The 11353-nt window shown below is 39.2% G+C and overlaps 1 pseudogene; it reads left to right on the top strand.

Annotated features, from left to right (window-relative positions):
• The first annotated feature begins 4874 nt into the window (after positions 1-4874).
• On the top strand, positions 4875-5266 carry LOC129659127 (60S ribosomal protein L31-like; annotated as a pseudogene).
• Positions 5267-11353: the final 6087 nt, after the last annotated feature.

The raw sequence follows: 11353 nt of genomic DNA on the forward strand, positions 1-11353 counted from the left end.
GACTGTTTACTTAATGATAATAATAGTAAAAGAACAAGTCCCTTTTAGACTTCTGGAGGCACCCTTCACATGGGTTCTCATGGGTATATTTTTCATTAATTCCAGAACCACTGAGGGCCAAGTCCTGCTGATCCAAGCCCTTCCAAGATATTAATAGAACTTCCCTCAGCTCAGCTGGCTTCAAGTAAACCAGGAGAGAGTATTCTGCAAAGACTCAATCTCCATCCACCAATCCTCCCATCCTCTAAACTCCTAGGTTTCTAGAAAAAGCAACATTTGAGGTCAAATCAGACAGTTCCTTACAGAGACAGGGTCTCCATTATGTATGGATGATTTCAACGGAATTTTGCCCAAGGGCTACAAATGGAACTCTAAGAGATGAACTCAACGTCTCATCCTTCTATGATGATTTAAGTTCACTGGGCTTGGGTTAACAACAGTAAACATTATTCCCAATCTCTTTGGTTTTGTACAAAGGATGGAAAGAAAAGAATTAATACACAAAAGACATTTTTTAAAGCTCAGCTTCAACATGGCAAGAAGGAAATATAGAGGAGAAATATCTCTTAATTTCATGTTAAAAGCAGAAAGAAGATATGTCTTCAGCTTTGAAGAACAAAGGAATAACAGCACTACACAAAGCAAAAATTTTAAAGATAACTCATATAATCTTATTAGCAGCAATGTTTTTAGTACAAAACTTACAGACTATGGTATATCTAATAACTCCTTGCTGCCCTAGGGGGGAAAATATCTTATTGTTTACCTTTTATCTGATCTTATGTCTGTCTTCCCTTTTATTCTTAAAGCACATCTTGTCCTCACTAATCAAGTAAAAATAGTTTATCTCTTTTTTTTTTGATAGTACAAATGGAATATAATTTATATACCTTATCTTGTTCCTCCCTGTAGTGTCTAGCATGTTTCATTGCACATTTATTTGCTGATCAATAAAGAAGATATTTTCACTTGGGACCAAAAAAGACATTAGTTTATTTATTTATCTTCCACAGAGAGAATCAACTCCTACCAGAGATCATAAAATATTTGAATACTGAACGTGTCAGTGCTCTTCCAAATGTTCATATTCAATTTAAGGAAAAGTTTATTTGGTAAGTTTGGTCAAATGTCTAATGGAATAATGCAAAGGAAGTAAAGATCTGAAGTGAAAAACATTGAAAGGTAAAGAAAAGGTGGAGACTAAGATTCAGATCTCAAAAAAAGCACTAAATTTATACTTATAAACTTACTTTCCAGAGCTTTGCTAACCAGGTTGCATACAGTGCTTTGAAAATCTAAAGGGATAAAACTTTCTAAGGCAGAGTTTCTCAGAGTATGATCTAACCCTCCCACTCCCACGCCCATCAGAACCACAAAGTGCTGAGATTCTAAGGTCCAACTCCTATATTTTTAGGAAACCCACAAATTATTGGTAAAATACTCAAAACTAGGACAAGAATTCCAATTTACAAAGGACACACAAACCCCACTTTCTTTACCATAAAGTTTATGTTAGTTTGGTAAATGGATGAAGATGACCAAAAATACATCTGCCTTCAAGGAGCAGTAAAGCCCCTGAGTGCTTGAAATTTATCCTGCCCCTTTCAAAAGAGGTGCACAGACACTTTTCCAAGGCCCCACAAACCAGATGCTTCTGTCAGAACTAACCCTCTTTTCCTAGTCACAGCACAGCACAAAGGTTATCCCGTGAGATAGTCTATATTCATACCTGCTAGAGACTTACAGACTAATCAGATTCTCACTGCTGATGGGGCTGGGAGATGAGAAAAATAGAGAAAAGAAGACAAACCCAAGTGTGCCAAGAACATCTCTCTCTTTGTTTAAGTCACTGGTGGCAGGCTTTCTGTTTCTTTGTAGCTGAATGCACTTCTGACTGATACTACTTGCATTTTAGTGAATACCACTGAAATATAGTTTCATATTTTATTAGTACAGATAACACTAATGATACAGCCCTTATCAAAGACAAATTATTAAGAACAGAATTGAACAGATGACATTTGAGAAAAGATGCCAGGAAAGTCTCCTAAAGGAATTAGAGTATTCAGTTCAGTTCAGTCGCTCAGTCGTGTCTAACTCTTTGCGACCCCATGAATCACAGCACGCCAGGCCTCCCTGTCCATCACCAACTGCCAGAGTTCACTCAGACTCACGTCCATCGAGTCAATGATGCCATCCAGGCATCTCATCCTCTGTCGTCCCCTTCTTCTCCTGCCCCCAACCCCTCCCAGCATCAGAGTCCTTTCCAATGAGTCAACTCTTCACATGAGGTGGCCAAAGTACTGGAGTTCCAGCTTTAGCATCATTCCTTCCAAAGAAATCCCAGGGCTGATCTCCTTCAGAATGGACTGGTTGGATCTCCTTGCAGTCCAAGGGACTCTCAAGAGTCTTCTCCAACACCACAGCTCAAAAGCATCAATTCTTTGGCGCTCAGCCTTCTTCACAGTCCAACTCTCACATCCATACATGACCACAGGAAAAACCATAGCCTTGACTAGACGGACCTTTGTTGGCAAGGGAATGTCTCTGCTTTTGAATATGCTATCTAGGTTGGTCATAACTTTCCTTCCAAGGAGTAAGTGTCTTATAATTTCATGGCTGCAGTCACCATCTGCAGTGATTTTGGAGCCCAAAAAAACAAAGTCTGACAGTTTCCACTGTTTCCCCATCTATTTCCCATGAAGTGAAGGGACTGGATGCCATGATCTTCGTTTTCTGAATGTTGCGCTTTAAGCCAACTTTTTCACTCTCCACTTTCACTCTCATCAGGAGGGTTTTTAGTTCCTCTTCACTTTCTGCCATAAGGGTGGTATCATCTGCATATCTGAGGTTATTGATATTTCTCCTGGAAATCTTGATTCCAGTCCAGCATTTCTCATGATGTACTCTTTATAGAAGTTAAATAAGCAGGGTGACAGTATACAGCCTTGATGTACTCCTTTTCCTATTTGGAACCAGTCTGTTGTTCCATGGCCAGTTCTAACTGTTGCTTCCTGACCTGCATACAGGTTTCTCAAGAGGCAGATCAGGTGGTTTGGTATTCCCATCTCTTTCAGAATTTTCCACAGTTTATTGTGATCCACACAGTCAATCCAAATATTCTGCAATATAAGCATACTTTCATAAAGCAAAGTAAACTGTATGTTACTCTATAACTGGTAGTCGAGAAGAATGTTGTTACTCATGAGTCTTAGCAGAAGCCCAGCATAGAGAAGAGCTTGCTTAAAAGCATGGAGACAGTACAGTGAAAGAGTGCTTTGCAGCCACAAATTACTACAGTTAGTTAGTAGACTGAGACAACTATGCAGCTGCAGATATAGGCTATCCTCCACAAAAAAGGAAAAATGACTCCAAGGATGAACTCAACAGCCCAGAGGGTAGAGCTGGAGCTATGGGAAATGATTCTCAGGCTTTGCATCCCAATGAAGGAAGAGTCAACCTGTGTCCAGCTGAATTTCAGATTTGCTATGGATCAGTGACCTTTGAGTACCTCTTCACTTCCTTCTTTTTGAAAAGCAGTGTCTATTCTGATTAGTCTATGCCTGTGTTGGTTGTACCTTTAAGTTGCGGTATTTGGATTGAGAGGAGGTGTACTCAAGGACCTATGCTTAAGAAAATGCCCCTGAGGGAACTTCCCTGGTGGTCCAGTGGTTAAGACATGGCCCTTCCAGTGCAGGGAGTGTGGGTTTGATCCCTGGTCTGGGAACTAAGATCCCACATGCACTGCAGCAGGGTCAAAAAAATTTTTTTTAGGTTAAAAAAAAATTGCACCTGAGGAGCCTCATTCATACCTGGACCTAATTTAGATGAAGCATCCTGGACACTGAGCTGATGTTATAAAGTTCTGGGACTTTGAGGATGCTCATTATGAGCTGAGGATATTTTGCATGTCAGATGAATGTAAATAATTTGGTACCAGAGGGCAGACCATGTTGGCTTAAAATATGTTCACATGTTCTCTTAGGTTCTCCAAGAGTGGGGCCTAGTTCCCCTTGCTTTGAGTGTGAGTTGAACTTAGTGAATCATTTCAAAAAAATAAAATAAGGTAAAAGTGACAATATGAGTCAGAAACACTAGAGAAAGTAGATATGATAGTTTCAACAGTTGTAAAGTCTGGGGTTATGTAGGCAATGAGTCATCACAACCTAGAATTCTAAACTTGTCAAAACTGTCGATTAAGTGTTAGAGCAGAATAAAGATATTTCAGATTCACAAAACCTCAGAATATTTGTATTCACTCATGATTAGGAAGTCAACTGAGGATGTACTCTAGCAAAAGATGGAGAAGAGAAATAAATAAAGCAGATAATTAATAATAGCTAACATTTACTAAGTGCTTATTTTATGCCAGGCACCGTGCTGAGTCTTGTTCATGTATTATTCCGTTTAACCACATGACAATCCTATGAAGAATATACTATTACTTCCTTATAGAACAGGAGATTGAGTTATAAAGGAGCCAAATAAGTTACCTATGTTATTGGTAAGTTGTAGAACTAAGATCTAAGCCTGGGCAGTCTGTCTGACTCTAGAGTCCATGATCTTAAACACTCCCTATCTTTCCAGGAAGTCATGTTACCATGAAACATGGGATCAAATCAGGACAGCAGCGAAGGAAATCTTCAAGAAGAAAGCTAACAGGCAGGACTATCATCATCAGTGTAATAAACTGGGGCAGGAGAAGAGAAGAAATGAGTCAACTCTAGGAGGAAAAGAAGATGACTTCATAGATAGCATGATCTAAGAACATTAAAAGAGTGCAAGGAAACAAAGAGCAGTTAGAAAATCAAGGAAAATAAAAAAAATATATCCATAAGATGGAAAATCGCTGGGCCCAACCAGGGCCCAGCAAGATGGCTCCTGCAAAGGAGGGTGGTGAAAAGAAGAAGCTGATCCTCCATCAACAAGGTGGTGACTAGAGAATATACAACCAAAATTCACAAGTGCATCCATGGAGTGGGCTTCAAGAAGCAGGCCCCTTGGGCACATAAAGAAATCCAGAAATTTGCCATGAAGGAGATAGGAATTCCAGATGTGCACATTGATACCAAGTACCAGGCTCTACTGGGCCAAAGGAATAAGGAATGTCCCATACTGTAACCATATGTGGTCATCCAGAAAAAGTAATGAGGATGAAGACTGACCAAACAAGCTTTATATGTGGGTTACTATATGCTGGTTACCTGCATACCTGTCTGTCACCACTTTTAAAAATCCACAGACAGTTAATGTGGAAAAGAATTAACTGTGATTGTTGAATAAAGTTATAGAACTGCCTTCACATCTTTATTTTCCTTTTCAAGTTCCAACATAAAGGCTTGCATATCTTTAAGCAGTTTCCAGTTACAGGATCATCTGGAGAGTTTCCTAAGTACTGTGCTTGGACCTCTTTTCCCCAGTTACTGGAGTTTCTGAATATTTGGACAGGAACTAGGCAGGTGTTCTAAGGTGTTTTTGAAGTGCAACCTGGCTTGAGAATGACTATCCCGACTATAGTTGGGACACTGGAGGGTATTATCTTAACGCTTTTACATGCATGTCTTGTTGATTTTAAGATAAACAGTTTTCCAGAAACTGGCATGTAGAAGTTAACGGCTATTTTTCACATTTTAACAAACTAAAATGATATATTTCATAGTCTTAGATTTAATTAAACATGTTCAGTTCAGTCACTCAGTCGTGTCCGACTCTTTGCGACCCCATGAATCACAGCATGCCAGGCCTTCCTGTCCATCACCAATTCCTGGAGTTCATTCAGACTCATGTCCATCGAGTCAGTGATGCTATCCAGCCATCTCATCCTGTGGCGTCCCCTTCTCCTCCTGCCCCCAATCCCTGCCAGCATCAGGGTCTTTTCCAATGAGTCAACTCTTCGCATGAGGTGGCCAAAGTACTAGAGTTTCAGCTTTAGCATCATTTCTTCCAAAGAAATCCCAGGGCTGATCTCCTTTAGAATGGACTGGTTGGATCTCCTTGCAGTCCAAGGGACTCTCGAGAGTCTTCTCCAACACTACAGTTCAAAAGCATCAATTCTTTGGCACTCAGCTTTCTTCACAGTCCAACTCCCACATCCATACATGACCACTGGAAAGACCATAGCCTTGACTAGACGGACCTTTGTTGGCAAAGTAATGACTCTACTTTTGAATATGCTGTCTAGGTTGGTCATAACTTTCCTTCCAAAGAGTAAGCGTCTTTTAATTTCATGGCTGCAATCACCATCTGCAGTGATTTTGGAGCCCCCAAAATAAAGTCTGACACTGTTTCCACTGTTTCCCCATCTATATGCCATGAAGTGATGGGACCAGATGCCATGATCTTAGTTTTCTGAATGTTGAGCTTTAAGCCAACTTTTTCACTCTCCTCTTTCACTTTCATCAAGAGGCTTTTGAGTTCCTCTTCACTTTCTGCCATAAGGGTGGTGTCATCTGCATATCTGAGGTTATTGATATTTCTCCTGGCAATCTTGATTCCAGCTTGTGCTTCTTCCAGCCCAGCGTTTCTCATGATGTACTCTATAGAAGTTAAATAAGCAGGGTGACAATATACAGCCTTTTCCTATTTGGAACCAGTCTCTTGTTCCATGTCCAGTTCTAACTATTCCTTCCTGACCTGCATATAGGTTTCTCAAGAGGCAGGTCAGGTGGTCTGGTATTCCCATCTCTTGAAGAATTTTCCACAGTTCATTGTGATCCACAGAGTCAAAGGCTTTGGCATAGTCAATAAAACATGTACAGTTCCCTTTTAGTTCGCTTACTTGTAGTGGCCCCATGAAGTGTTTTTAGTCCTGGTTTACATGAAGCAAAAGCCCAACAGTAACTTTTCTTAAAGGTTACTAACAAAATCTGCTAAATTCAACCTGAAAGCAAGGTGTTTATACCACTGACATGAAATAAACACCATAAAGAGATCCCCTTTTGAAGCCCTATTGATGATAGTAGTGAGGCTGGGGGCTACTTGGAGTGTAATGTACTATTCTTCCACGAAAATAGTGGGTAGGGACATCTCCAGATTATACATTCACTGGCACAATCCAGACCTTAGACACTGAAACAGACCAAGATAATAGAAAAATCTCTTATTAAAAAAGCTTGGAGGCCAAAAAAAGAAAAATATCCACAAGATGGTCTTAGTCTGAATGAACCAACCAAAATATGGCATGTTTTAAAGCATTGATGGTATATAGTGAAAAAGAATCCATTTCACCTTGACACTAAGGATGTCCTCATTCAAGAGGTACAAGTGTTGCAAACATGGATTAGTAATTCTAAGATTTGAATGCTATTTACACAGTCATAAGAACAGAAACCATTTATAGGTTTTCAATTTTTAAAATTAAACTCTGCACAATTAAAAAAAAGGACTTGATTGCAGGGAAGAATAAAATGCTAACAACAATGAAAGAAGTACAAAGCTGATACTAGGTGGAGGAGAAATAAAAAATGCACAAAGGATAAAGGAGACACCTTACAATGTAGGAAGTAAAAAATGATAAAACAAGTAAGAGATTTAAGTACCTAGCTTAAAATTACATAATGTGATGGTTAATTTTATGTTTCAACTTGGCTAGGCCACAGAGGGCCCAGATATTTGTTTAAACATTATTCCTGGTGCATCTGTGGTGATGTTTCTGGATAAGAGTAACATTGAATAAGTAGACAGAGTAAAGCAGACTTTCCTCTGAAATGTCAGTGTTGCTGTTCAGTTGTTCAGTCGTATCTGATTCCTTGTGACCCCATGGACTACAGCAAGCCAAGCCTCCACCGCCTTCATTATCTCCTGGAGTTTGCTCAAACTCATGTCCATTGAGTCAATGATGCCATCCAACCATCTTATCCTCTGCTGCCCCCTTCTCCTCCTGCCCTCAATCCTTCCCAGAATCAGGGTCTTTTCCAATGAGTTGGCTCTTTGCATCAGGTGGCCAATGTATTGGAGTTTTAACGTCAGCATCAGTCCTTCCTATGAATATTCAGGACTGATTTCCTTTAGGATTGACTGGTTTGATCTCCTTGCCATTTAAGAGACTCTCAAGAGTCTTCTGCAACACCGCATTTTGAAAGCATCAATTCTTTGGCCTCCAGCCTTCTTTGTGGTCCAGTGCTCACAACCGTACATGACTACTGGAAAAACCATAGCTTTGACTAAACCGACTTTTGTTGGCAAAGTGATGTCTCCGCTTTTTAATATCGCTGTCTAGGTTTGTTACAGCTTTTCTTCCAAGGAGCAAGCGTCTTTTAATTTCATGGCTACAGTCACTGTCCACAGTGATTTTGGAGCCCACGAAAATAAAGTTTGTCACTGTTTCCATTTTTCCCCAATCTATTCGCCATGAGGTGATGGGACTGGATGCCATGATCTTCGTTTTTTAAATGCTGAATTTTAAGCCAGATTTTTCACTCTTCTCTTTCACCTTCAAGAGGCTCTTTAGTTCCTCTTTGCTTTCTGCCATAAGGGTGGTGTCGTCTGCATATCTGAGGTTATTGATATTTCTCCTGGCAATCTTGATTCCAGCTTGGGATTCATCCAGCCTGGCATTTCACATGATGTACTCTGCATATAAGTTAAATAAGCAGGGTGACAATATACAGCCTTGATGTACTACTTTCCCAGTTTTGAATCATTCAAATTGTTCCATGTCTGGTCCTAACTGTTGCTTCTTGACCTGCATACAGGTTTCTCAGGAAGCAGGTAAGGTGGTCTGGTATTCCCATCTCTTTCAGAATTTTCCAGTTTGTTGTGATCCACATAGTGAAAGGCTTTAGCATAGCTGATGAAACAGAAATAGATTGTTTTCTGGAATTCCCTTGCTTTTTCTATGATCCAACAGATGCTGGCAAATTGATCTCCGGTTCCTCTGCCTTTTCTAAATCCAGCTTGTATATCTGGAAGTTCTCAGTCCTTGGACTGTTGGAGCCTAGCTTGAAAGATTTTAAGCATTATCTTGCTAGCATGTGAAATGAGTGCAATTGTGAGGTAGTTCGAACATTCTTTGGCATTTCCCTCCTTTGGGATTAGAATGAAAACTGACCTTTTCTAATCCTCTGGCCACTGCTGAGTATTCCAAATTTGCTTTTATATTGAGTGCAGCACTTTAAGAGCATCATCTTTTAGGATTTAAAATAGCTCAGTGGGCCTCATCTAATCTGTTAAAGAGTTCAGTAGAGTAAAGACTGAGTAAGAAAGAATTCACTGTCTCTGCCTGACTTTCTTCAAAATATTGGTCTTCTCATACCTTCAGACTTAGACTTGAAATGGAAATTACACTATCAGTCTCCTGCTTTTGGGGCCTTCAGATTTAGACTCAAACTATACCATTGGCTTCCTGGGTCTGGACTTCTCAGCCTCCATAATTGTGTGAGCTAATTCATATTTATACTGTTTCTTTGTAGAACCCTGACTAATATACATTTGAACTTCATTCATTATGCCTTTTTGCCCTCAGATCCAGTTTCTGCATTTCTCCTACAAACTATATTTCCTAGGTTCTTTGCCAACTGGCTTCCAGTGTAGTTTGTCGAACAGTGGTTTGACTGCAGAAAGGAAGGGAGGAATAAGCCCAGAATCTAGCTCCTTTCTGGGCAGCCCCTTCTCCTGTGATCCCAGTTCCTACCAGGCACAATTCTTTATTTCTCTAGCCCTTGGGTAGACACACTTTCTGGTGATACTTGGTGATTTTCTGGTGATACTCTGGTGATTCCTGGTCACCATCATTTTTTGCTCTGGGATCTCCCATCACCTAGTAACTGTTTAAATACCTATAATGAATCATTTTCTGGTTGGCCTCTGACTAAATCAGTAATACAGATAGGAATTCAGTAATATAAGTATACCTGGAGAAGAGGAGAGGAGAGAGAAGAAAGGTGGTATAAGTGAACTACATCTCATCTTCATATAGGAAGTCAGTAGATGGTGCACAATTTGATAAATCAATAAACAGCACTACAGTACATTATCTAGAATCATGAAGACAACAAAAAGAATAAAAATCTGAAATGGTTCTAAGTGTAGCCTCAAACTATGGAGTCAGTAAAAGGCCCGTATTGCCAAGGACTAGGGGGAGAGAGATGAATAAATGGAACATAGGGGGATGCACTACACGAATGCAAGATGTTAATAATAGGGGAAACTGTGTAAGTGTGTGTGGTTGGGGGGTGGCAGGGATAGAGAGGTACATGGAAACTCTTTGTCCTTTTCAGTCAATTTTTCCGAACCTAAATCTGTTTTTTAAAATAAACTCCATCAGTGAAAAAAAAGAAGGGAGGGGAGATAGGATGAGAGGAGGAAGCTACCTAAAAGACATGAAGGAAATTTAAACGTTAATACATATTTCTAAGTGAAAGAAGGCAATCTGACAAAACTATATACTTTATGATTCTAATTACATGACATTTTGAAAAAGGCAAAACTATATAAACAGAAAAAAAGCAGTGGTTGCCAAGGTTCAGGGGGAGAGAGGAAGTGATGCAGAGCTAGAGCACAGAGGCTTTTAAGGGCAGTGAAACTATCCTATATGATACTAAAATGGTGGATACCTGACATTATGTATTTGTCAAAACTTATGAAATTGTACAACAGAAAAGGTTAACCCTAGTGTTAGTTAATAATAATGTGTCAGTAATGGGCCATCCTGTCCTAGCCCCAGCAATCAGACAAGAAAAAGAAATAGAAGGCATCCAAATTGGAAAGAAGTGAAACTGTCACTGTTTGCAGATGACAAAATATTTAACATAGAAAATCCTAAAGACACCACCAAGAAACTAATAGAGCTCATCAATGGATTTGACAAAGTTTCAAGATACAAAATTAATATACATAAATGTGTTGCATTTCTATATACTAACAACAAACTATCAGAAAAATAAATTAAGAAAGTAATTCCATTTATAATCACATCAAAAAGAATAAAATACCTAGGAATAAATCTAATTATGGAGGCAAAACAGCTGTATTCAGAAAACTATAAGACATGAAGATGTACAGATAGAAGGATCTACTGTAGTCAGGAATTGGAAAAATAATATTGTTAAAATGACCATACTACCCAAAGCAATCTAAAGATTCAATAAAATCCATATCAAAATATTAATACCAATGGCATATTTCACAGAGTTTGTATGGAAACACAAAAGACTCTGAATGATCAAAACAATCTCGAGAAAGAAGAACAAAGCTGGAGGTATCATGCTCCCTGATTGTGAACTATATTACAAAGCTACAGTAATCAAACAACATGGTACTGGCAAAAACAACAACAACAAAAAAGCAGACACACAGCTCTATGGAACAAAATAAAGAGTGCTGAAATGAACCCACACTTAAATGGGCAATTAAT

This window comes from Bubalus kerabau, chromosome 8 (genome assembly GCF_029407905.1).
Source record: "Bubalus kerabau isolate K-KA32 ecotype Philippines breed swamp buffalo chromosome 8, PCC_UOA_SB_1v2, whole genome shotgun sequence".
Taxonomy (NCBI): Eukaryota; Metazoa; Chordata; class Mammalia; order Artiodactyla; family Bovidae; genus Bubalus; species Bubalus kerabau.